This window comes from Sphaeramia orbicularis, chromosome 20 (assembly GCF_902148855.1).
Source record: "Sphaeramia orbicularis chromosome 20, fSphaOr1.1, whole genome shotgun sequence".
Lineage (NCBI taxonomy): Eukaryota > Metazoa > Chordata > Actinopteri > Kurtiformes > Apogonidae > Sphaeramia > Sphaeramia orbicularis.
This window is the reverse complement of record NC_043976.1, coordinates 9,282,654-9,308,839: the sequence shown is the minus strand read 5'-3', so window position 1 is coordinate 9,308,839 and position 26,186 is coordinate 9,282,654. Positions and strand designations below refer to the sequence as shown.

General features: G+C 38.8%; 1 long non-coding RNA gene across 1 annotated transcript; it reads left to right on the top strand.

Annotated features, from left to right (window-relative positions):
• Positions 1–25,796, top strand: LOC115411603 (uncharacterized). The gene is made up of 4 exons (XR_003934244.1): positions 1–109; positions 7,631–7,647; positions 17,029–17,034; positions 25,787–25,796. It is a non-coding gene; the product is annotated as an uncharacterized LOC115411603 (long non-coding RNA).
• Positions 25,797–26,186: the final 390 nt, after the last annotated feature.

The window sequence follows — 26,186 nt, the reverse complement described above, 5'->3', positions numbered from 1 at the left end:
CACAAAGACAATCTAATCTAAATTATAGGGCAGTAACTTTCAACACAATCTTACACTATATTTGGTCAAGGGGTATTGAAAGTTCGCAGCATGTTATGTTACATATGTCGTTATCTTGCCTTGTGCCACAGAGGTAAATCTTCAGTATATAAATAGACTAGGTGAACTGTTCAATGTTTTCAGTCACTCACTATACTGTCATTGAATGAGCACAGTGAAATCACACACATTTAGAAAACAACTTTTAATCTAGGCCATTTGTTTCTAGTTGGAATCATTTCAATGTAACACAAAACAATGGAGAAGCTTCATTCATGTTAAACCAAATAATAGTTATGATCAGAAAATAGCAACATTAAAGGAAAAAAAAATCATAATCATCTCTTCATAACCTTTAGTTTTGCACTTCTTTGCCTCGTTCAGTGAGTTCTATCTGTAGAGAAATAATGCTTGTACTGTTGGATCTGCTCAGTGTTAGCTTAGCGGTGGTCACATTGGTCTTTTGTTTAATGAGATTGTTCATGACATACGCTAGCTGATATTTGCTCCTTTAAATGCTTGTTGTTTGGATTGTGTTCTGTCCTTTGTTGAGCTTTTAGCTGAGGTTCTTCTGCTTTAGTTGGATGCATAGCATGGGTATATTGCTACCCAGATAGCAAAGTCATTTTGGCTTAAATCTGGCCCAAAACTGGCATGCCATTTTGGCAAAGTTCTGGGCGGATGTATGGGCCCTAAATGGCCCAAAATAGGCAAGCCAAAATCAAACCAGAAGGAAGCCAAAATTCACCCAAAAGTAATTGCAGACTTCCAAAATATAGCCATAATTGTCCCAGAAAAGCCCCAAATCCCCATAATCCAGCCGAAAAGTAGCCAAAACTGACCCAAAGAGAGGCCAAACGAGGCCAAAATTCACCCAAATTTGTGTTGATTATGCTTTTAAAATGAAGGGGGTTTTCTTCTGGGTAGAAATTCGCACTCTTTGCGCAGTGTTTTGGCTGTACAGAAATATGCCAAAACACAACCAAAACACATCAATACCCAGATAGCAAATATTTGGCAGTATTATCGCATACATTTGGCATTTTTGGCTTTTTTTTTTTGGCATTATGAAAACCTTTAGGCTTAACTGTGGTATGATTAAGGTTATCCATAATAGATATAGAGGCACCAGCACATATGGCTGAGTTATGGCGTATGTGTGGTTAACCAAAAGACTGGGCAAAGAGTGGGATCAAGGATAGGGATGGTATGGCATGTTTATGGCAAGCCAGGAGATTGACTAAAGAGCGGGCAACATCTTTTCTGGGACAATTATGGCTATATTTTGGAAGTCAGCAATTAGTTTTGGGTGAATTTTGGCTTCCTTCTGGTTTGATTTTGGCTTGCCTATTTTGGGCCAATTAGGGCCCATACATCCGCCCAGAACTTTGCCAAAATAGCATGCCAGTTTTGGGCCAGATTTAAGCCATAATGATTTTGCTATCTGGGTATATGGAATAAGATGTTGCAGCTCTTTAGTCGATCTTCTGGCTTGCCATAAATATGCCATACCATCCCTACACTTGATCCTGCTCTTTGCCCAGTCTTTTGGTTAACCAGGCATATGCCAGAACTCAGCCATATATTGCTGGTGCCTCCATATCTATTATGGATAACACTGGTCTACAAGGAAAATGCTTCCAGAATAAAAGTAATGAAATTTTACCACATGAGAGTCACTGATAAAGAAAAATCAAGTCAAAATGCTGGTTGGCTGAACTTTTCAAGGTACAGCCTTGGGTCAAAATGTGAAATTCAAGAATTAACGAGAGAATGGGTTTAACTCAAAAGGAATATTTGTCTCAGAGTTACAAGATCTACTTCAAAACACTGTCTGCACATTAGAATACATTCACTTTACAGGTTCTATTTAGTGGAAGATTTCTAAAACTATTATAGAAATGTACATAAACCAATATATATATGTGTAATAACACTTAATCATATACCTTGAAAACATCAGCAAACCGGCACTTTTGTCATTTACTTTCCAATTAATCTTATTAAAATACGTAACATTTAGCACATTTAATGTCTGAAGCGAATCATTTCTAAAAAATTGTAGACCAGTGTAATCTTAATCATACCATAGTTGAGCCTAAAGGTTTTCATAATGCCAAAAGAAAGCCAAAACTGCCAAATGTATGCCATAATACTGCCAAAATATTTGCTATCTGGGTACAGGCCTTGAGTAGCATTACCATGGCAACACAAATGCAACAGCAGTGGGTGCATTTGGATGTAAGAAGTCGATATAGGTATTGGCCCCTGCTATGTAATTTCATTTTATATGTTGATCAACCAATTTTGAATGAACCAAATGTTTGGTTGATATTTCTGCACATACATAAGTGATAGAAAATGTTACATTATGTGAAGAAATGATTTGTAGCTTATAGACCAATATGGTTTTCATAGTTTCAGTCTCCAGGTGTCACTGACTGTTTAAAGGTTGTATTCTACAAAGAGATCTTCATTCTCGTGACTTTGGAGGAAAAGAATAGCATCCCGATGAGATGATACACAGTAGGTGAGCAGCAGTTGTGTGCGTAGCCAGGTATAACTGATGAGGTTCAATATAAATGTGCACTCCTGCTGAGTTCACAGGGCACTGCTCCAGTTTAAGTTTGCTGGATCAAGATTGCACCACAACAGCCGTACATTCTTCCTTCCTCCTATAAATCTGTGGGTGTAAGCTTAATGTGGCTGCATAGGCAGCAGACCTTAAATAGAGGTAACTAATTCCACTGTTGCACTCGGCCTACAATTCTGCTGAGACATTTATAACAGGGTGCAGCTGCCAATACCTGAGGAAACAAATGTATTGCTGGTATTTTGGTCACCATTTAGCAGGAATTAAAGCCCTGAGCCATGATTGGTGTTTAGTGTTGTTCATTAGCCTGTACACAATTCTTACACACTGTGGTGTCAGGATTGCAGGTGGTACTGGACCACATGCATACGAGGGGTTTTCAGGATGAAGCTATTCTATTTTTTTTTTTTATTGTCAAGAAATCTCAAGAGAAGGTGAAAAACAAATGGTGAATAATTCCCAAGTATTTGTAAATGTAACTAAAGCTTGATACTTTGTTTCTCTGTGTTATAAACCCCTAATTTGTCCCAAAGTTGCGAATAATGCTCAAAGGAACCAGACTGGTGCACCTGGTAATAGGATTTTTAAAATGAATGCTTAAATATAAAGGCTTACCGGCTTTTATTTGACGGTAGGGCTGGGCGATATGGAAAAAAAATCATATCACAGTCATTTTTTTCATATTAGATGGTATCGATACGTATCACAATACAAATCAAATCACTATTTTTGTCAAGCTTAAATTTTCTGTTACTCATAAGTTAGTTGTGAAGACATCAGAAGATTATTTTTGATTTAAATATAATTTATTTTCTGTCAGAGGTTGAGCATGACAAATGTGCTGAAGAACATTATACAGCTGTTTCAGAGAAATAAAACAGGTACATGTGTAACCGGTGGTGTCGGACTCTGCATTCTGTTTTTTTAAGGACGAGACCTGCACGTACGACTTTGGAGGCAGTCTCCATTTATTGTTTTTTTACGTTCCTGACAAAAATGACATAAAACACAAAAACCCCCGGTCTGCGACCCCCGTAAAACATGCCCCTGCACAAACCAAATGATAAAGAAATGTGTTTCAGCATCATAAATACCACCTCATACAGTTTGAACTAGCCAGTTCATACAAAAAATTAAATTAGCAGAGGCTAAACCAAAAATGTTCTCAGACTGTACGGCTGCTTACCTCTCCCACAGAGATCCGGAACAACAGGGAAGAGGTAAAGGCGTGAAAACTCTAGTTATAGCGGGCAGTGTCGCACTATAAACTCTTCGTTGGGGAACAGACACAAATTAACCCTTTCATGCATTAATTGTGAGAACCTTAGTCAAGATTTTTTTCCTCAGTGTTTTTATTCCTCCTTAGGCATGAAAAAGAATGCGATCGAGTTTTTTTTTTCTTTTTTTTTTCTGTGGCGTTACAAACATATCCATGCATTTAATTTTTGAAGTAAAGAAACGTGTTTTAAAACCCAATATCAGAGAGGGATATGAAAACAATGAAATAAAAACATGTTTAATGCAGCTAATCTGATGTCTTCTCACATTTTAACATTTTCTAATGCTATTAATTCCTGATTTCACCGAGATAATGTGCAAAAAAACCCTTCTTGTCTTACAAATAACAATTGATTTACACTCAAACATGTTAGTGCAGATCAGGTTTATCAAGAACAGCAAAGTTACAGTAATGGTCTGAATGTCAGGAAATGAGGTGATGCGTAAGTGTCCACTGTGTTGGCTGATATGGAACTAAAACAACTAAACCCATTAATATACAAGAGAACAGCTGGAGAATAACTGTCCACTGGAGTGACTTATGCATGAAAGGGTTAAAAGTTCCATATACTGACTCGGAGGCCCATAATGTCAGGTATTAACCAAAAGAAATGAAAATAAAATGAACAGATTTTGTGTAATTATAACAAACAATACACAATCTACATACCCACATTGCTGCAAATAATTGACCGTTACACATATATTTAAAACTCAAGTAAAAGTCTGACCAGCAGGCAAAAGCGTTGAAGTTTTAAAAGAGAACACAAACAAAACAGACCACCCTCACTAAACAATGCTGGGGGTATATATGTGGGGGTGCGTTCCTTAACTGCCATAACTGGCGTAAAACTGAAAATGAAACTTAACATGCTTTGAACGTCTGACTCCTGGCTTCTATGCCACACCGTACTTTTCAGTAACCCGGTCGCCCGAGTTCTCGATCACATTTTCTCCTGAGGGAACACTCATTACCTCCCGCTGCAGCCCAAACATTAGTGTGTGCAGCGGCTGCTCTTACGCCTGTTCAACATAAGTTGATGGGGCTCTAGCGTGGTTGGTTCGGTGCGGTGCTACTTAAATATGATTAGTAGTGCTGGGCAGTAATTAAAATTTATAACCGCAATTAATCGGGTGGATTTCTGCGATTAATCACGATTAATCGCATAGTTATATGGGGGGGGGGGTTGAAGTATTCCGGTGATAAAAAAAAAAGTAATTCCACATTGCAGTGCTTACAAACAACTTTGGCCTTCTCAACCCCACCATCTGAAGACATTTAAAATGAAAATGTCCTCACCAGTTTATTTCTGGTTGTGAGTGACTGACAGGAGTCTTAAGCCCACCCCAAATGCTGTCATTGGTTGAAACACATGATGACGCCGATTGGGAAACCAACCCTGATCAACATCCCCCTCTTCCTGTGACCCATGGTTTACCTACATGTATTCACAGAGTGAGAGCAACGGACTTTCAAAGTAATATGTGATGTTCAGTTGTTCAAAGTAAACAAAGGGGGCCCTCTAGTGATCGGAAGAAGTTGCACTAACATATGTTTTGTCCTTGTGGTGTTCCCGTAGCCAGTTCAGACATAAGAAGGAACTAACAGACACGTTTCTTTCACTCTGTTTGCGTGGCCCGAAAAACGTTTGCCTGTGAGTATTTTATGTTCAGTTGTTGTAAGAATGAATAGTATAAAATATGTCTGATGTGAACCTTTGTTGCTGGATAAAAAGACATTGTAAATCTTAAAGTAATCTGTAAATGCTAATCGTTAGTGTGTCTATGGATTTTCCCATTCAAGTTAGCATTGAGCTAATCACATCATAAATAAGTAAAGGTTAGTTCAAAGGTGGGCATATTATACCTAAACACAACCAATGAATTTACATAAACTTAACATGAGCCTGCATAAAGAATTAGCAACCCATCTCCGACTGCTAGCATAAACGAATTAGCTTAAACATGTTAATAACACATTGTAATAAACACATCCAAAATAACGTCATAAACATGTTTCTAACGGCACGTAAATCTTGTAAATCTTAAATTAATCTGTAACTGCTAATCGTTAGCATGTCTATGGATTTTCCCATTCAAGTTAGCATCAAGCTAGCAATCTTTTCCCATTCATTTAAATGTATAATGCCATGTAAACGTACTAAGGCCAGGAACAGAGCTGAGACATATTTTGTATCTATGTTGCAGTTTTACAGTGAGTCTCAAGTAAAAGATTTGGAGAGAAGTTTTGGGCGTCCAGCTTTTCTTGGGAAACCTGTTGTCTATCTGCCGAGCTAATCGCTACACGCACACAAGCAGAAGCGGAATAAAATGAGTTAGAATAAAACGGCATTAACGTGAGATTAAAAAAAATTGTCACTGTTATTTAATGAATGCGTTAACGCGGTAATAACACATTAACTTGCCTAGCCTTAATGATTAGCTGTTCTTATGTCTGTCAAAACATGGACGACAGAATTCTAAAACTGTATCGAGTATGTCTCATATAGGAAAAGTTAAGTCGCGATATATCGTTTTATCGTCCTAACCTATTTGACGGATAAAAACACAACTGCAGCTGACATCATCACACCATGTTTCTGATAACAAAGATGCATTATTTGCTGTCAAATTTATTTTTACATTTGCTTTTTTTTGTCGGGATTGTTCTCACAGGTTAATATCAGTAGTACATAACATTTTGGCTGGAAAAGGCAAAAAGATATGCAGTAATTGGGCAAAGTTTACTCAAGGACGCTGCAGGGAAGTTTGCATTCATATGGCATAGTTAGGAGATGGAAATGTTTATCCAGCAATACCCATATGGAAGAAACATTGCTCTATTCTTTAGCCCATTTCTTTCAGAAGATCCCTGTGTGAGTTTCGAGGTCCACATTCGTTGACAGACTGAGAGCCATTACACCTTGCCGGGGAATTGCAAGTCTACATAAGTTTAGCCTAAGGCAGGAGCATACCTATTTGCTTTCTGGATCCCATGGTGCTTTCCCATCTTAGGTGCCTCTCATATATCATCTGTGGCATATCTAATCATACTGTGCAAAACAATTTTTTGCATATTTTGGTGAGATATACGTCTTTTTCCCAGTTCAGAATAACCCCTGGTATTAAAATCTTTTCCCTGATTTTCATGGGTTTCTAAACCATGTGATAAGTTTAGTGAGAAAATCTGGATGAAACCGGCTGATTGTAATGAAGGTTTTGACACTCACTGAAGCAGTTAAGCTGCCAGCAAAGAAATAATTGATAAACACTTAAGCAGGAGAATACATATTTCTTTTGTGTCTATTTTCTGTCTTAGTAAGTTTAATATTTCCAAAGACTGTTCCCTTCAGCTAATGAAAATGCATCTAATTTGCATTTTATTTTCCTGACATTTCACAAATGCAATTCAGATTCTCATGACAGTTGGATGGAAACGGTAATAGAGTCACCAGCTGAGGGCAGCATTCAACGCACTGACAGTTCAAAAGAACAATTAAACTTGTAATGAGTTGGAAAAGAGAGATGGCAAAAAATAAAGAAAAAGTACATTTTATGATATGTTTTTATAGACGGTTGAAAAGATGAACACATCTCGGGGGTGTGAGAAGATGAAAAAATTGAACCTCAAAGCCTTGTAGGATTTCAGCATATGTCACCACTAAAGACTCAATATTTGTGCAAGCTAAATGTGTTGTGAACTCTGAGGCGCACTCGGAGTGTCCTGAGGAAATGAAGTTCCATGACAACTCAGAGGAGTCAATTAATCGCAGGGCCTTAGTTCAGGCAGAATGATGAGGTGGGGTTAAGTCTGCTGGGTCACTAATTAAAAAGAAGCAAAGCTCATTTCTGTCTCTGCAGCACAATGGTATTTCAGATGGATGCTTGCACTTTCCTCCACACACACACGTGTACATGCATATGCATGTAAAGAAACATGCGCACACAAACAAAACTGAATCCTCATTAGATTAGACTGCTGAAGGGTTGTTGTTTCACAGCTGTGGATGTTTTCTCCACGTTAAAGGGCTTTATTTAGTCTAAGGGCTGAGTAGATATTAATGGTATAACTAGATCTGGCAAAATCAACATGGGTATACAAGTGCTGCATGATTTTGGCCAAAAGTAAAACTCAGATTTTTTCCTCTAAAACCTCAGTTTTCAATTTTGATTCAGGCTGGTGGTGGCGTTTTAGCTGGCATGTTGTTTTCATGTGCAGCCTGCAATGCAGCGCACTGCTCCCATTTGGCATGTGATGATGTTTGAGGTGCTGAAATAAGTCGGTTGTGCTGCTGTCTTTGACTGATACCGCCTTCAGGCTGAGTTTGCAGCGAGGAATGGTTTGCTCTTCATCGGAAACTTTGAAGCCCGGAGGTGCATGGCCCGGAGACACGAGAGATTAAATTCAATTTGACGATTACCCTTTTTTAAACATCAGAACTTCAAAACTATACCAATTCTACACAACCGACTTGCCATTGCTATTTTTTAGCCATGAACTTATTATTATTATTATTATTATTATTATTATTATTATTATTTGTTTGTTTGTTTGTTTATTTCAAGCATTCACAGGATACATGCAAATTCAAAATTCCAAAAAATAAAAAAATAAATACAATAAATAAATAAATAATTCATTTATACTCGAAAAGGAGTGGGAAGAAGAAAAACTTATTTAATCCCACCCCCATTCTCATCCTCAGGTAACGTAACATAATAACTTTTAAATACTTATTCCTGTCTTTTGACTTCGAGCCAGAACAATGGACAAAACAGGCCTAAACCAAATTAGAATAAACTCATTTGACAGTATTTACATTGCATAACCAAAATGTGTGTAAAAAATAGAAACAAAGTACATTCCTGGTGGTGTTGCCACAGGTAACAGTTAACCGTCAACTTACACGATAATAATTACATACCAACAATGGTAAAAACAAAAAACTGCAATACCACAAGTGGTAAAGAACAGCAATAATTACAGGCCAACAATGGTAAGAAAAAAACCCCAAAAAACTACAACAGCGCTAATGGTAAAGGGCAGCACATACCAGCGATGGTAAGAACAATAGCAGATGGTACTGGACAACACAGACCAACTAGATGAGGAACAACAAGCACACATTAACATTTAAGACAGAGTACGTATGGAACATCAGTTTTAAGACCCTCCATCTTTATACCGGGATATTGTTGTACAACAGTTTAAATCGGTGGATATTTTGGCATTGCTTGTGTTGGATGTCCAGACTGTTCCAAAGTTTCACACCACATACAGACACACAAAAGCGTTTAGGAGTGGTTCGAAATTTGGGAAATATGAAATCTCCAAAACCTCTCAAATTATGTGTACTTCTCCCTCTCCTTAGCAAATGGCATTTTTGTACTGGTGTGTGGAGACCAAAGACTGTGGAGACCGCTCTCACAGTTAGGAGGAGGAGCCTACGGTAGCCCGGAGGTGTGGCTCAGAGACACGAGAGACATGAAATTCGATTTGACGATCACCCTTTTTAAACATCGTCCTAATTAAATAATCTGATTTCAACTTAAAATGGATTAATCGTGCAGCTCTAGGTTATACTAATCAAATAGATAAGAGGGAGCCACACAGACGCTGGTGAATCAGCTCCATGGATGTCCAGCATCAATTTATTGCCAGTGTGAAACACTGTTACATGACATTGAGAGAGCAATTATCAGCAAGACAGACAATAATTTGGTTAATAAAGATCCCTTTAACAATCATTATGCTACTTTGCTGATTCCTTTATCTCAAGGCGAACAGGAGGGAAAGAAGACAGATGCCCTAACTGCTGACAAAGACCTTATTTAATTCCTTTTGTTTGAGGTAAAAGACTGTATTAGAGATAGCCATGCTTTTTAGTCTTCTATAATGTGGCGGTTGTGTTCATTTTCTTCCTGGGTAATAAGGCTTAGGGAAGGACACTAGAAGAATGGCTCACCTCTTCCTCTTCACCTCAATTTACCTTGTCCTCCACAAACCTTGCCTCAAAGCCTCCTCTTTGATTTGCATTCATGTAGCTAAATAATGAAAGATGTTGTACATCAGCGGAGAACCCAAATTGTGTTCAGGCAGGTGGCAGGAATCGCAGCCAGGCATTGTATGATATTCACTTGCAGAATCCGTGCAAAACTCTGTCAGTCATGTAATAGACCAGATGAGCTCACTGTGCAGTTTAGCCACAGGAAATACAGGGTGGGGAAGCAAAATTTACAATATTTTGAGGCAGGGATTGAAAGACAACAGAATGCGCCTTGACATTTTAGTAACTTCATAGTGTGAACAGGAACATGTCATGACAATATCCAACTCAATCACATGACTGGAATGGAAAATTCACCTTTTACTTTTCACATTATAGCTTATCGTGGCACCTTAATGTTATATTTTCCAGATTTTCTACCAGTACTGTTTTTATATTTCTACTTTTTTTTATGTATAGTGCGTTTGCGCTTGTGTTCTATTTTTATTCTTGTACAGGGTGGGGAAGCAAAATTTACAATATTTTGAGGCAGGGATTGAAAGACAGTGTATGACCAATTAGTTTATTGAAAGTCATGAGAATTTATTTGCCACAAGAAAATTGACATAATAGAAAATGTTTTTATTCTATGTGTCCTCCTTCTTTCTCAATAACTGCCTTCACACGCTTCCTGAAACTTGCGCAAGTGTTCCTCAAATATTCGGGTGACAACTTCTCCCATTCTTCTTTAATAGTATCTTCCAGACTTTCTCGTAATAGTTTTGCTCATAGTCATTCTCTTCTTTCCATTCTAAACAGTCTTTATGGACACTCCAACTATTTTTGAAATCTCCTTTGGTGTGACGAGTGCATTCAGCAAATCACACACTCTTTGACGTTTGCTTTCCTGATTACTCATACAGGCGAAAGTTTCTGAAAAGGTATGGATAATAGTGTTAGGTATGATTATGACATCAATATATGTTTGGTTTCAAAACAATTGCCGTAGTACCTGCTGGGAAAAACAACTAAATGTTCATTATAAATTTTGCTTCCCCACCCTGTACATGAAGCAATGTTATGATTAGAAGACTCATGAAAAGTTGGTACTTTACCTGGCATGTGAACAAGGATGTCTAAAGAATGTGGCTGTAGAAGCAGGGATTTAAACTCATGATCGTCCATTTTTTGAAGCAGTTTGTTTTGGTAACTAAACAAGAAAGGCAGCAATGTACAACAAGGAAGAAAAATACGGCTAACTCACAAATCTGGATTTAAACAACACATTTTTAAAAAGGATCAGAATTAGCAAGTTAATTAAACATCAAATTGGCTTTTTTATGAGGGGGGCAATGCAGTTGGAGTTAATTTGTTTACAAGAAAACTTGTGGTAAATAGGCGTTAATCTTGGCAGTAATTGGCATTTGTATTGGGTATTTGAAAATTATGCATGAAATAAGGACATCTGAGTGAATTCTTGAGATGGATAAAAATGACTCAAGCTTGTGGAGGACGTTGACCTTCCTCTATGTCTCCTTGTCCCTGTTTAAAAGATGCAAAAGATATTTTATGAACGAGGAGGATCCTGGGTATGCAGCGCAGTCAAATAGTCCACCTACCCCATCAATTTTAACACAAGTCTTAGATTTTGGCTTTTTATGAATGTGTGCAAGTGAAACAAAGTGAAAGGGTGGATTTTAAGTTCCTGTGCAATATTTCATCAGGATATTAAGTAATTAAGTAAGTATTTAAAAGCTTCATTTCAGCCCATATTTAATCTTCCCAAAGTGGGAGTAGAAGTCTATCATGATATTTATTGAGCCTAAAAGTAGGTCTGGAAATCAGAATGGCACAGTTTCAGTGTGAAGAGTGAGAAGAGTCGACAAAAAGAACATAATTATAAATTGAGACTCTGACCCCAGCAACCCATTTAATGATCAGGGTTGCATATTTGCCATATTGACTATGATCAGATGTGCTTTTTTACCTCTGCCAGCAGGTATTGTGATCCTTTTGCTTTTTGTGTTTGCGTGTTTGTTTGTTTGTTTGTTTGATTGTTAGCAAGATAACTCAAAAAGTTACGGACAGATTTTCATGAAATTTTCAGGAAATGTTGATACTGGCACAAGGAAGAAATTAATAAATTTTGGTGGTGATCGGGGGGGCAGATCTGTTATGGTGAAGGTCTGGGCTCTCTGAATGCTTTTCTTGCTTTAGGTTTGTGTTTAGGCATTGAAACTAGATTTGGAAGTCTAATAAGTGCATTTTAGCCTCGCACCTCCTCTGTTATAAACTTAAATTTAACCATAAATGAAAAAAACACAATGTTTTAAGATAAAGAGAGAAAGTGAATGATGGAGATAGAAACAAGACATTACAGATGGTAACTAGAAAGCACTCAGAGAGCACAGACCAGTCTGCCCCCCATCCCCCCACCCCACCCCCCGATCACCACTAAAATGCAATCATTTTTTGTTCCTTGTGCCAGTATCAACATTTCCTAAAAAAAAATTCATCTAAATCCTTCCATAACTTTTTGAGTCATCTGGCTAACAGCCAGACAAGCAAACAAAATATCCCCCCCCCCCCCATCATCACCAAAATTTTAATCATTTGTTCCTTGTGCCAGTATCAACATTTCCTGAAATTTCATCCAAATCCATCAATAACTTTTTGAGTTATCTTGCTAACAGACAAACGGACAGACAAACCCCGATGAAAACAATGAATATATCACCTCACCGTTACACTTGGCGGAGGTAACAAACAGACACCACTTGTCCCTTGTGCCAGTATCAACATTTCATGAAAATTTAATCAAATTCTCTCTATAATTTTTGAGTTATCTTGCTAACAGGCAAACAAACAGGCAAACCCTGATGAAAACAACCTCCGTGGCACAGGTAAACAACAAACAAATACCATACAAACACAAATCCTCATTTAACTTCTGCCAAAGCTTCATGTTTGGTCATACTCTGTTTTTGCTCTGTATTGAACTTGAAATATGTGGTGCTTTTATTCCTGATGGCTTCACAGCAGACACTCATGGTCACTCAGACGTCCCCAGTTCAATAACACAGTGGGCACCAGTTAACCTATAGGCCAGCAGAATCAGCAGAAAGGTCAAACCAGGCTCACTGTCTGCCCTTAGGTATTTTTCTGTCCTACTTAGAAGAAAGTTAGAATCGAATAGAATCGAAGTATATCCCTAAAAATAACCAGCCCCTCCCTCTCCGGCACTTTTATGACACGAAAACACACACCCACACATGCACACCAACCAGGGATAATCTAATTTCCCATGTCATGGATGAAGAAGTTGAACCAGAGGTGCCGTGGCCCTCTGGCTCTCATAGACACAAATCTAAAGAAAGATAGAGGAAGCATAGGAGCGCAGATAGAATGAGGAGATGTATTATTCCCATAGTTCCGGGAAAGACACTTCATCTGAGCATCATCTGTGCTTTTCTCCTGGGGGCTATAACTGGTTGGCTAACAACAATAACAACACATCTCCGTGGAAAGGAATGCTGCAGCTTGGAAAAACCACAGCCTTATCATACACTAGTCATCTTTGTCATATAAGTAAAAGGCGCAGTGTATTGTTTCACACAGGCAAACACAAATCTGTTGTATCCTTTGTGTTGTCGCAAGATAGGCAATGAAAGGCAGCATATCATTCTCCCTGTCTAATAGGAACAATCAGACTCTATCAAATGGATACTGTCAAACACATTTGTTTATCTTTCTGAAAATGTGTTCATAGGTTTACTGAATGCAATCTGAAACACAGTCAGTTAGATCACAGGTGCCAAAACCGGCCCGCCAAAGGGTCCAATCTGGTAGTGATGGGACTTTTGGCTCTTTGAAGGGAGCCGTTCAATCAGGAGCCGTTCACTGAAAAGACTGACTCTTTTATGTTTTTTGCATTATTTTGAAACACCAATGTTTGAATGACTAAAAAGGCTACATGTGATGATTAACATTACATTTTTGTTTCTGTAAATTGGCTTAGAGTCTGGTTCTGACCAACTCTGTATGTAAAGTGTCATGAGATAATGTTTGTTATGTTTTGGTGCTATATAAATAAAATTTGATTTTAAAGTTGTTTAATTGGCGCAGCAGTAAATATTATCTGACTGTAAAAAAGAATAGTTAGTTAAAATGTGTGGGCTAAACACATGACATGAGAAGTGACATTAAGCAAATGCTGGAATTTGACAAAAAAACATCACGGTACATTATGTGGACTAGTCTGGAGCCTAAAAATGAAGAAGAAAATAAAACATTTTCCTATGAAATAACATTTTATTCTCCTCAAAATAAGAACAATAAATGTGTGTAAACATTCATTCATTCATTTTCTGAACCCGCTTTATCCTCACTAGGGTCACGGGGGTCGCTTGGAGCCTATCCCAGCTACATAGGGGTGAAGGCGGGGTACACCCTGGACATAACGCCAGTTCATCGCAGGGCTGAACATATAGAGACAAACAGTCACTCTCACATTCACACCTATGGGCAATTTAGATTAACCAATTAACCTATTAGTGCATGTGTTTGGATGGTGGGAGGAAGCCGGAGTACCCAGAGAGAACCCACGCAGACACGGGGAGAACATGTAAACTCCACACAGAAAGGTCCCACCCCCCGTCAACTGGTGTTGGAATCGAACCCAGGACTTTCTTGCTGTGAGACACGAGTGCTAACCACTGCACCACCATGTTGCCCGTGTGTAAACATACAGGAAAAAATTGCACAAAACACAACAGTGATTAATCACTGCAATTACTTAAATACTTGAACTATAGTGCAATTCTCAGAACAAGAACAGTATGTTAGTAAACATACAGAAAAAATGCACAAAACACAAAAGCGATTTATCATTGCACTTAAATACCTTAACAACTGTAGTGCATTTTCCGCTTTTCCACTAAATTGACAGGCAATCGGACACTCCCCCCTTAAAAATAAAAAATAAAAAAAATTAACGGCTCTTTACAAAGACTCAGTTCCCATCGTTCATTTCAAAGAGCCGTTCAAAAGATTCGATTCGTTCGTGAATGTCACATCACTAAAATCTGGCCCATAGGATGAATTTGTGAAATACAAAAATTTCACTGAAGATATTAATAATCAAGGATGTTAAAATCATTTTAGGTCAATTCAATTTAAAGTAGATCATCCATCCATCCATTTTCCTTTACATTTACCATTCTATATCATAATACTGGAACAGGGGTCACCAATCCTGGTCCTCAAGGGCCGGAATCCTGCATGTTTTAGATGTATCCCTCTTCCAACACACCTGATTCAAATGATAAGCCTATCATCAAGCTCTGCAGAAGCCTGATAATGACCGTCAGGTGTGCTGGAAGAGGGAAACATCTAAAACATGCAGGATACCGGCCCTCGAGGACCAGCATTGGTGACCCCTGTACTGGAAGGTCTCAGAGCATGTGTGTGTGTGTATATCACCACAACTCTGACAAATTTAGACATTTTTAACCGGCCAATTTGGTACCTACAGTTGAGAAATAGATCCATCTCCACATTAAATATCTCAACAAGTTGATCAGACCAATATTTTGGGAGATATTGGTCATTTTGGAATACAATTGCCTTATAGTCACGGAAGCGCAGTACCACACTGCATGATGGGAAATGAGGTTAAAAACAGGAACACCACATTAACGGTGCTCGAGACTTTTGTGACCAATTTTTCATCACATCTGTCAAACCTCAGTCATATCCTCAGTATCACGAATCTGTAAGTCTGTCTGTCATTACTCACCTGAATCTCTTGCATTATGGTGAACAGTTTCTTAGTGCCATCCACCATAAACAAACCATGTGTTTACGTTCAGAGCCGGGAGGGAACTCGGGCATCTTTGGAATTTTGTCGCCACATGCATTGTGGGAAAGGGAGGTTCACGAAGCCACCTGCAGCAGCAGCAGCAGCAGCAGTACAACCATATGATATTATATGGAGGAAGCAAACACAATGTGGAAACGGCTGAAACGGCTGGAGGAATATGCATAGAGGGAGGGGAGCTCCTGCTGTTCCCGCGTTGTATCTTTAGCAGCTGTCGTGACAAAATTCCAAAGATGCCTGAGTTCCCTCCCAGCTCTGAATGTAAACACATGGTTTGTTTATGGTGGACAGCACTTCGAAATTGTTCACCGTAATGCAAGAGATTCAGGTGAGTGATCACAGACGGACTTACAGATTCATGATACTGAGGATATGACTGAGGTTTCACAGATTTGATGAAAAATTGGTTACGAAAGTGTAGTCTCATGACGGTGGAGTGAGTGAACAGACTCAAAAACAGAATTATAAATTATATTATCTTCCTCTCCGTGTCAAACCAAATTCCTGAACAACCATGCTGATTGGTTGGTTAGCAGGTCAGTGCACGGACATCCTCTGCGAATGACATTTACGAAGACAGATGATCTTAAGGAATGAGCCTAATGGATTTGGTGTTTACAACTAGTCGACTTTGTCCTCTCAACATCTGTTTTTATCATGTTGCTTATCCAGAGGTGAAGACGAACAAAGGACTGAATGACAAAAATCACTATATGTGCCATGTTAATAATGTAGTACATTATGTGTTAATGTTGATTAACTCAGCATGTTAACTCTTTTATGAACGTAAGACTTAAGCCATTTGCCTGACCTGTGGTTTCACATATGTGTGTCCTGATCATGTTCACGGTGAATTATGTGAAAGTAAGAGTATCACTGCTTATAGCATGTCTGAATAATCATGCTATTATTTTACTGATACTTAAGTGAGGTTACAGGTGATGTATAAAGTTTGGGTGATCTTATTTAAGGATGCAAAGTTTTCTTACAAGGCTGCCCACAGTCCTCTCCCCCTCTGTCTTCCCAAGAGGGAAGAGAAACGTGATACTGAGATATGCAAACGACTCGTTTAAATATTCATGAGGAGGCATTTTCCCGCAGAAAACAGACAAAGAAGGCAACGCCCCAAGGCATCGATGACTCATCTATATGCACGAGGAAGGCGTGCCAAGCTGGTTTTTGGACAAACTATAAAAGTAAATGAAACCAACTTTTCGACAGAGTCCTGTCCATCTTCTGGGCTCTCACCTAAGCAAAGAGTCTTTCCCATCTCCCAGGCTCTCACAGAGCAGAGAGCTTTCTCCAAGGAGTCTTGACCATCTCCTTGGTCCCCAAGAGCTGTTCCATCTTCACTGTTCTCCACTTCTCCTGGCGAGCTTTCCAGAACCAGCCGCCAGAGCCAGCTGTGAACCTCCTCCAGCCAGCAGAACTTCAGACCTCCAGGCCTCCAGCGCAAGCACGTCGCTTCACAGCCTGTTCCTGCTTCGAACTACGTCAGAAGACTTCATCCATCTGCCGTCAAGGCTGTGCCAGTTGCTGCATCCGCACCACAACAACTTGTAAGAAAACTTGCTCCTGATTTATCTGAGTTGGTGTTATTCCAAGTTAAGTAGGTTTACCTCAACGTAACCTCACTAACATTATAATCTCTTGAATATAGCTGTCTGCCAACTTAATCTACATATTCTCCTGTCCATAATCTCCTGCTTCTTTTATCGTATTTGTCTTTTGTCTCTATGTTATGTGTGTCTTAGTTTAGTTAATAAATTATTTATATGTATATAAATCCATTGCCTCAGTTGTGCTTGTGTACTGTATATTTTACACATGGGTTCACTGTGCAGTCCATGAACTATCAACCTATGCAAGATTTCCAAATTATTGTTTTGGGTTGATTTAAGTTTAAGCTTAGTTATAAATCTATAATTAAATTAATCAATAAATCAACACTCAATTAATCAATAAATTGGTATCCTATTCTTGCTACAAAAGTATCCCGCACCTTTAACTCCCACAGTTCCGACATATCAATATTAACATTGGAGCCTGAGTGTGTACTGAGTGACATTTCAGAGAGAGAGAGAAAGATACCACACAGTTTCACTCTTCAGGGGCACCTGGGTATTAATACTGTATATTAACTGACGTTTACATTTTAAAGAATGATTTACCAAACTATTTTTATATCACTACTTATAAAATATAGGCTAACATCTTTTCCCAAAAGTCTGTTTTCTCCAGCATAAAAACGACCACATCCCCACTGGTTACATACTAGGTCTCTAATAAAATCCAGTTGTTCTTAATATATTCCTCGTCATTTAAGACTATTTCACTTTTTATAAAAAAAAACAAAAAACAGATAAGATACTAGATAACAAATAATTATAGGTAATAAAAATAATTACCTTAATTTCTGGAGGGTTCTGCCCAAAGGATCACTGAAGTTCTATCTAATGTAATGTAATGTAATGTAATCTAATCTAGACATTTTATACTTTTTTTTTTTTGGGGGGGGGGGGGGGGGGGGGGTTGGGTTATTTGATGTTCTTCCACATGGCACAGATGCAGAAGATCTCCTCAGGAAATGTAAATAAATTTAGAGAGTGTGAGAATTTCTGAAGTTCCAAATAAAAGAAGAATCAAAATAATCAAACATGTTAAAACACAGAATAGTTATTTCAGACCATTTCTTGGTTTAATTTACAGAACAAGTACTGTTGTATTTTGTCCTGTACCATGATACAGAATCATATATACTTAGATAAGAGAATTTCTTATTGCCCAGCCTTAACCCTTTCATGCATGAATTATGAGAACCTTAATCAAGATTTTTTTCCTGTGTTTTTATTCTTCTTTAGACTTGAAAAAAAGAACGCAATTGATATATTTTTTTTATGAACCTATTTTTCATGCAGTTCCAAAAATGTCCACTCAGCTGAACACCATGCGTTTAATTTTGGAAGCAAAGACACATGTATTTACTGATATATTGTGTGAAAACTATGAAATAAAAACATTTTTAATGCTGCTAATCTGTTGTTTTCTCTCATTGTAACATACTCTAATACTAGTCATTACTCACTTCATGGAGATATTATGCCAAATAATAATAATAATAATAAACTTTTAATTGCAGTTTAATAACAATAACAAGCAATTAATTTAGACTCAAACACGTTACTGCAGATCAGGTTTATCTAGAACAGCAAATTTACAGTAATGGTATGAATTACAGTTTTTAGGATGATGCATAAGTGTCCACTGTTTTGGCTGATATGGAACTTAAACAACAATATACATGAATATGTAAGACAACAACTGTAGAATAACTGTCCACTGCAGTGACCACTATGCATGAAAGGGTTAAAGTAATTTTTTTCCCCCCAATTATCTTTATTAGATTTTATGACATTTTTACAACAACAAATGGCACAACACAACACCTGATCTACATGAAAATAATAAAAAAAAATATATGAAGCTGCTGGAAGATAAGCAGAGTAAGAAAATTAAAGTACATTTTTAATAACAATTGTCTCCAATTAGGGCTGCATTGATAGCCCTCTGGACTTTGCATCCCTGCCGGGGACAGTTTCACTGATGCGGCACCCTGCCACTATAGAGATGCTGACCTGGGTTAACTTAAACATCTTATGTCTGTTCAAACCCCAGGGGACCTTCTTCCTGGCTCCTAACTGATGCCTCTTTCACATGGAAGCAATGTTGCCTCTCAGCAAGAAGAAACCAACGATCAATATCTTGATCACGTCTAGCTGTGTTTGTATGTGCTCTGGTTTCTCCTCACCGTGCAAATGCTAGTAAAAATAAATTCACAGTGCAGTTTAGGAGTCCCTACATGTACCTTTTGTAGAGCTGGAGATATTTTCTTCGGTGTGTTCAAGTCGTAAGTGTGTTACTGTGAATGTCTGTGAAATATGAGGCTCAGACAGGAAGTGATCAGCTAATCCCAGCTAATAGAACTTTATTGTTCCTTTCAAAGGTCTTGCCATGTTACTTTACAGTGTCTGTGTTGTGTCTGAAATTGGCTAAATTTCACAGTCGGGAAGGGGATCTGTGTGAGGCAATCGATTTAAAATTGCCACTGAGCAGGAGAGTGCAATTGATGTCTCGGCTACTCAGAAATGAGTTTTCTTGGCTTTCCGATTGAAATGACGTGGAGCCATTGTGACTGGAGGCAAAGTGGAGCCGGGCAAGGACCTATTATTGAGTGCTCCCCCAGGCCAAGCCAAAGCCAAAATCAGCTCCCTCTTCACTGTCCCCAGTTGTCAGTCCACACTCCCACAATAACACAGAATACATTAGCAGCAAACCTGAAAGTGCACAGACTGAAGCGGGTCCTCATCTCATTTTTTTTTTTTTTTTCTTTTCTTGGGGAGGGGGTGCACAGTGGGTCAGGGCATCTGCTTTCCACAGGTCTCCTCACAAGAGACAGCCAATTAGAAAGCTCTCCCTTTGCATCATCCGCGGGGAGCTAGAGGCGGCGCCCGGGTGCACCTGTCAATATTTACTGTATATAAAATACATCATTCATTGCCATCTGCTCTCTGGCAGCACGTGTAAGGGCTCTGCCACTGCAAAATTAATAGCACTTCTAATGCTTCTTTCCTAATGGGCCTAATCAATTAATCAGCCCTTCGCAATCTGGAGGCACCATTAACCAGTGCATAGATCCCTAATGCTGTCAAAAGATATGAGTTTGCTCCGCTGTTGCAATCAAACAAAAGTGAAACTGCCTTTTCGCTGCTTTTAAAGTTGCCGTATTAACTTTTACAAATATCAGTAAAACACCTTTGTTCTTCAGGAAGCGTCTTGCACCAAAGCGTCGTTATTCTGCAGCTACTGTTGTGTGTCATCAGCTCTCTCCTTGCACCATGATGACACATGCTGTGCAAATGGCAGCGTGTACTCAGAAATATTGCATGGGCAGCCTGAAGCGTAGACCCAGAGGCTGAATGTGATCATGCATTTTGATGCTTCTGAGTGCTCTTCATCAGACGCCACAATGTAACGTCCTCGGACCTTTGCACGTCTTGTCTACTTTAACACCTCTGGTCCCCCCCCTTTTTTTTTTTTTGTTTTTTTTTTTTTTAAATGCAAACATGCCAAAGCCAGAGAAGACAGAGATGTAAAATGATGTTTGACAAACATTCTTCTCAGGAGGTGTCGCATTCTGATTTCATGACCTCAGGCACCTGGAGCACTCGGGTCTATTTCAAAGCCGAACCCCGCATTAGAATTTCTAGCACACTTTTACTCTAGCATGTAGGGCAAACAGTCTGGGGATTAGTGTGTATATCTGAGTGTGTCTGTGTCATGTTAGTGGTGACAGTGGGTGGGCGGTGTATATGTGAATACAAAACTGTCATTTTATCTGTGCACTCTCGAGCCATCAACAGTATGATCACGCATCAGAGTGGCTGCTGTGTCTGACTGCATAATCACCGGAGCAAATCTCACTCCCATTCAGCCCTGAGTTATCAGAGAGGATATTGTTTTAACCCTTTGTTATGTGGCTCTGACAGTGGATACGAAGGCTTTGTGAGGAGCTGGTTGTTTTGCACCATACCTGCAAATGTAGGGCTTATAACCTTGCACATGCTTGCATTGTGTGAATGTGCACACGTACCCACGTGTTTAGTCTTAACATGTGTTGAAGCATCGAAGGTATATTCCTGCTTTTTGTTACATACAGTCGGCCTGATCACAATCAAGGTGTACAAGTATATTTGCATCAGTTATTCATCAGTATCGCAAAAACATACCCCCAAAACCATTCCCAAAATGTTTCTTTGGCCATCTTATTACTAGATCTTGCAATCCTCCAAATTTGAAGAAAATCGGATAAAAACTGATAAAACAGCGACCTGATGAGCGTGAAAACGTGCACAATTTTATTGTTATAAGAGAGCAAAATTATTGTACATAATGTTTTGTAACACAATAAATAATTACTACTCAACTCCTGTGTCTTTTTTATTACAAAATACACACATCACATTGCTTTTCATTTACTGATCATTTTTGTGGAACAGCTGTTTGATTACACTGGTCAACAACAAATTTATTGTTTAAGTTTTTTGGGGTTTTTTTAGGATAATTTTGGTGTGCTGAATCCAAAAATCACATTAATTTTGCTCAATCAGGTCAACTTTCTGAACTATGCTACATATTGGCTTTTTAACATTTTTGCTTACATTTATGGGCATTTTCACATCATATTGTGGTGGGAAAATTTACTTTTTATATTTTATACTTTTTATATTTTATACTCTTTTAATATGTTATACTGTTAAGTACATGCTGAATCATTATTATGTGTGATGTTTACCACTCTGTAACACCCCCGACTCGGGAACGAAGTTCTTACCTTGAGTTAAAACCGAAACGCCTAAATGTCTGGTTATGTGATGGCGCCTGCATGCTAGATATTATTTAAACAAGGTAAGGGGTAAGAGGCCAATATGGCCTCTTCCCCCCCGGAACTGGAAGGACTGGTATGGAGTGGTATGATTTACATATGGGGTTGTCATTTGGGTGTCACCATTGGGGGGGTTGGATTTTTGGTCTGTATAATCTTTAATATTTTCATGGTTAATCAGACTTCACTTACAGAGCTTTGTCTGTGATTGATTTCTCAATAAATGCATTTATTATTTTAACTCTAACTTTCTCCCTCTTTCTTTGTGTGGGTCGTCAGTTGAACGGTACATTTCCACGACAATATGATACAAAATTCTTTCATATTTCTTGCAATAAATGAGTTCTGAAGATTTTACTTTTGCCAATTTATGATTAATGTTTTTTTTAATATTACAGGTGAATGAAATGGCTTCGACTAGAAGATCTTGCAAAAATAAGCCTGACGTATTCTGCTACATCTGCGGTGAATACATAATAAATAATAAATACATCCTGTTAGAAAATGATTTTTTTTCTCTTAAAACCTATTTTGGGTGAGAACTACATAAAAAATCAACTGATAAAGTCACAAAAATGTAATCAGTTTTGTGAGAAGATCCAAATTTCTCAAAATCAAATTAGCAAAAAAACCTGACCTGATTGAGAAAAACAGATGTCATTTTTGGATTTAGCGGTGCAAAATGGTCCTAATTCAGTTGAAAAAACCTAGACAACTTGCAAAAAAACATTTTTTTGTAACCCAGTGTAATCTATTCTTATTTTCAGTATTACGACAATCAACCGTTTTGTTATGAAAACCCTTCTTTTACAGCCCTTTAACTGTAATAATAGAATGGGAACCTGTCATTTCAGTATTACAGGGTGTCCCATAAGTCTCCATACATAGGAAAAATAAACGTTTCTTGACATAAACCATTTTTATTTATATAATATGCTCTATATGACTGCCATTTTGTCGGGAACACATTTCAATGTGTGTCCTCCACTGCTGAAGAACTATAAAGAAGAAATATAAAGAAATACATGTTAGAACCATATATGTATGGAACGTATTAGGTCTCCTATGTATGGAGACTTATGGGACACCCTGTATTAGGACTAAATATGCACAACTATACAGATTTTGGTATGCTCCCTGGCTGCAGAAAACTTGGTAACGATGTGTCAAACAGATGTTTACGTCGAACCGCATGTTTTCAATGGTGCATTGTTCACCAAAATTCATGTAGTGTCCGTACACCAATATACTTCCATCAATAATATCATGCATATGCCTTATAGATATATTGTTCTAACTTGTTCACAAATGTTTCTTTCCTCCTGTACCAGGAAGACTTAGTTCCAGATCTAACACAGATGCGACCATGTGGTAAGCCAGATTTCATTTCCAATCTTGTAGAGTCCGTAAACCAAGTAGTGTCCGTACACCATATTCAAAATATGTGGGTCTAATTTTATTGTTTCTGTCAATATATGGAATTTTTCAGCACACATGCTTTGGACATCTACAGGGTGGGGAAGCAAAATTTACAATGAACATTTAGTTGTTTTTTCTCAGCAGGCACTACGTCAATTGTTTTGAAACCAAACATATATTGATGTCATAATCATACCTAACACTATTATCCATACCTTTTCAGAAACTTTTGCCCATATGAGTAATCAGGAAAGCAAACGTCACAGAGTGTGTGATTTGCTGAATGCACTCGTCACACCAAAGGAGATTTCAAAAATAGTTGGAGTGTCCATAAAGACTGTTTATAATGTAAAGAAGAGAATGACTATGAGCAAAACTATTACGAGGATGTCTGGAAGATACTATTAAAGAAGAATGGGAGAAGTTGTCACCCGAATATTTGAGGAACACTTGCGCAAGTTTCAGGAAGCGTGTGAAGGCAGTTATTGAGAAAGAAGGACACAGAATAAAAACATTTTCTATTATGTACATTTTCTTGTGGTAAATAAATTCTCATGACTTTCAATAAACTAATTGGTCATACACTGTCTTTCAATCCCTGCCTCAAAATATTGTAAATTTTGCTTCCCCACCCTGTATGCAATAAACAATGCATGATTCTCCTGAGTGCTGAAACATTTGTATATCTTTGTAGGCATTAAATCTGGAGGCTATTAGGCTGGAGTGTCCGTACACCCAATAATTTCTGATTTGACAGGGGTACAAGCCTGCCAAATTTTTAGTAGACACCATAATACAAAAATATTTTGGACTTTAAAAGAGAAAATCAGACAAATAAAATGGCCTGTCTGATTTTTTGATAGAGCAATATTATTTTTTATCTATCTGTGCACCCTTCCTGTTACCCTTGATTGTGATCAGACCGGGTGTTTTTGTTCTTGCATTCCCACTCCTTAGACTTCCAAGTACATAAGCATTCAGGTGTTGCTGCTCCCTCCAGGGCATATTCACTCCCATGCACACACAAATACTCACCTAAATCTCTCACATCTACCTTTAGTACGCTTGAATTCCCTTAGTAATGCTGCGTCTCTTGCCTAAATACACTCGTACAGACACACGCAGCTGGATCTCTCACATCTCGCCCACAGCCTAATTCACATGCATGACCGTTCAGATATTCCCATATCATCTGTGGCTCTCTGTTTCTCATGCACCCACACAGTCAGAGACACACACACCCTTGCCAGATGATCCATCCCACGAATAGCATTAAACATCTGGTGGACAGGGCTTTGTCCCCCCGCTACATCTCCTGCGTTGCCCTTTACCGGACCCAGGCACGTCCTGATGGATCACCTGCGGACTGGGATGGATGGTGGCTCGTCCTCTCTGTGCACCCTCTATGCCATTTCATCCTATCTGTGCTGCTAATCTGTCATTCTCAGAGGCCATTTGTTACGGAGCTCGGCCTGCTGTATGGTTTACATATCCGCATGTGTCTGCATATGCCCACACAAGAGATTCCTGACCCCTGCTTGCAGCTCCAGTTGGACTGCCACCCCTACACGCACCCAGGAGACATGCTCTGTCCTATAGCAATTTGTCTCATCTTTTGCCATTCTCCGTCATGTAACAGAGTGGCTCCTTTAAACACATTTTGCAGGGTTACGCTCTGTGCTGCGAGTTTTTGTCCTCGACTTGTCTCCTTCGTCTCTTGTGTCGGAAATTATAAAGGAGGGATGAAAAGGTGAAAATTAAATTAACAAGGTGAAAATTGCTTTGTCTGCTATGGCAAGAAAGAAGTACAGAAATAGAAGGTGGAATGTTTGTTTTCCGTGTTCTAAACAGTGCTACATGTGAGATAACACGTTATTTTGATAATACAATGCTGCTGCCTGATGTGAGAAAAACAACGCTGATCCGAGCATCAGGTTGCATTTTTGATGAGTTGAATATATTGTACTTCACTGCAAGTAACAGAGGCAATATACACTATATTGCCAAAAGTATTTGCTCACCCATCCAAATAATCAGAATCAGGTGTTCCAGTCCCTTCCATGGCCACAGGTGTAGAAAATCAAGCACCTAGGCATGCAGACTGCTTTTACAGACGTTTGTGAAAGAATGGGTCGCTCTCAGGAGCTCAGTGAATTCCAGCGTGGAACTGTGATTGGATGCCACCTGTGCAACAAATCCAGTGGTGAAATTTCCTGGCTCCTAAATATTCCACAGTCGACTGTCAGCTGTATTATAAGACAGTGGAAGTGTTTGGGAACGACAGCAACTCAGCCACAAAGTGGTAGGCCACGTAAACTGACGGAGCGGGGTCAGCGGATGCTGAGGCGCATAGTGCGAAGAGGTCGCCAACTTTCTGCAGAGTCGATGGCTACAGACCTCCAAACTTCATGTGGCCTTCAGATTAGCTCAAGAACAGTGCGCAGAGATCTTCATGGAATGGGTTTCCATGACCGAGCAGCTGCATCCAAGCCATACATCACCAAGTGCAATCCAAAGCGCCGGATGCAGTGGTGTAAAGCACGCCGCCAC